The sequence below is a fragment of the Phoca vitulina genome, unplaced genomic scaffold, assembly GCF_004348235.1.
Source record: "Phoca vitulina isolate PV1807 unplaced genomic scaffold, GSC_HSeal_1.0 scaffold51, whole genome shotgun sequence".
Taxonomy (NCBI): domain Eukaryota; kingdom Metazoa; phylum Chordata; class Mammalia; order Carnivora; family Phocidae; genus Phoca; species Phoca vitulina.
In genome coordinates, this window is record NW_022589754.1 from 11,147,148 (window position 1) to 11,149,527 (window position 2,380).

At 47.1% G+C, this 2,380-nt stretch overlaps 1 pseudogene; it reads left to right on the top strand.

Moving 5' to 3' along the window:
• Positions 1-536: 536 nt before the first annotated feature.
• Positions 537-1,885, top strand: LOC116621865 (annotated as a pseudogene).
• Positions 1,886-2,380: the final 495 nt, after the last annotated feature.

Below are 2,380 nucleotides of genomic sequence, written 5' to 3' on the forward strand. Positions count from 1 at the left end.
TGAGGGTTACTGGAGGGGAGGTGTGTGGGGGAATGGGTAAAATAGGTGATGGGGATTAAGGAGTGCTCTTGTGATGAGCACCAGCTATTATATCAAAGTGTTGAATTACTATATTATATGCCTGAAACTAATATTACACTGTTAACTAACTGGAATTTAAATAAAAACTAAAAAAAGAAAGAACTAAAGGAAACCTTGCTTAATGAATTAAAGGAAGACGATGTCTCAATACAAAGATAAATTATTTTTTTAAAAATAAAAATTCTGGAGTTTAGAAGTACAATAATAAAAGTGAAAAATTCACTAGAGAGGCTCTAGTAGATTTAAAGACTATATTTAACTGGCAGAAGGAAGAATTAGTGAACTTAAAGATAAATTAATAGAGATTAAGCAATCTTAAGAATAAAGAGAAAAAAGAATACAGAATGTGAATACAGTTACTTCTCCCCCGGACTCCTTGGTAGTCTGTCAGCGGGAGAACCTTGTCGCCGTCCCCTCTCATGCTCCCGCCCCGAGGAACCCTATAAGTCTCAGTCATGCGTGAGTGCTTCTCCATCCAGGAGGGCCAGGCTGGTGTCCAGATCGGCAACGCCTGCTGGGAGCTCTATTGCCTGGAACACGGCATCCAGCCCGATGGCCAGATGCCAAGTGACAAGACCATCGGGGGAAGAGATGACTCCTTCAACACCTTCTTCAGTGGGACGGGCACTGGCAAGCATGTGCCCAGGGCTGTGTTTGTAGACCTGGAACCCACGGTCATTGATGAAGTTCGCACCGGCACCTACCGGCAGCTCTTCCACCCTGAGCAGCTCATCACCGGCAAGGAGGACGCTGCCAACAACTACGCCCGAGGGCACTACACCATCGGCAAGGAGATCATTGACCTTGTCTTGGACCTCATCCGGGAGCTGGCTGACCAGTGCACAGGTCTTCAGGGCTTCTTGGTTTTCCACAGCTTTGGAGGGGGAACTGGTTCCGGGTTCACCTCCCTGCTGACGGAACGTCTCTCTGTCGATTATGGCAAGAAGTCCAAGCTGGAGTTCTCCATTTACCCAGCTCCCCAGGTTTCCACAGCTGTAGTTGAGCCCTACAACTCCATCCTCACTATCCACACCACCCTGGAGCACTCTGATTGTGCCTTCATGGTAGACAATGAGGCCATCTATGACATCTGTTGTAGAAACCTCGATATTGAATGCCCAACCTACACTAACCTTAACCGCCTTATTAGCCAGATTGTGTCCTCCATCACTGCTTCCCTCAGATTTGATGGAGCCCTGAATGTTGATCTGACAGAATTCCAGACCAACCTGGTGCCCTATCCCCGCATCCACTTCCCTCTGGCCACCTACACCCCCATCATCTCTGCTGAGAAAGCCTACCATGAACAGCTGACTGTAGCAGAGATCACCAATGCATGCTTTGAGCCAGCCAACCAGATGGTGAAATGTGACCCTCGGCATGGTAAATACATGGCTTGCTGCCTGTTGTACTGGGGTGATGTGGTTCCCAAAGATGTCAATACTGCCATTGCCACCATCAAGACCAAGCGTACCATCCAGTTTGTGGACTGGTGCCCCACTGGCTTCAAAGTGGGCATTAATGACCAGCCTCCCTCTGTGGTGCCTGGTGGAGACCTGGCCAAAGTACAGTGAGCTGTGTGCATGCTGAGCAACACCACAACCATCACTGAGGCCTGGGCTCACCTGGACCACAAGTTTGACCTGATGTATGCCAAGCGTGCCTTTGTTCACTGGTATGTGGGGGAGGGCATGGAGGAAGGAGAGTTTTCTGAGGCCCGTAGGACATGGCTGCACTTGAGAAGGATTATGAGGAGGTTGGAGCGGATAGTGCTGAGGGAGAGGATGAGGGTGAAGAGTATTAACCTGTCTGCTATAATTTTACACTCCATTGTCTTGGGACTGTCTTATTTCTGTTCTGGAAGCTGTCTGTTGTGGCCCTAACTTGTCAATAAAAGTGATGTTTCTGTTTAAAAAAAAAAGGAATGTATTAAAAGGATCATCCACCACGACCAAGTGGGATTTATCCCCAGGATGCAAGGGTGGTTCAACATTCGCAAATCAATCAATGTGATAGAACACATTAATAAGAGGAGGGAGAAGTACCATAGGGTCCTCTCAATTGATGCAGAAAAAGCATTTGACAAAATACAACATCCTTTCCTGATTAAAACTCTCGAGTATAGGGATAGAGGGAACATTCCTCAAGCTCATAAAATCCATCTATGAAAAACCCACAGCAAATATCATCCTCAATGGGGAAAAGCTGAGAGCCTTTCCCTTAAGATCAGGAACACGTCAAGGGTGCCCACTCTCACCACTGTTGTTCAACAAAGTACTAGAAGTCCTAGCAACAGCAA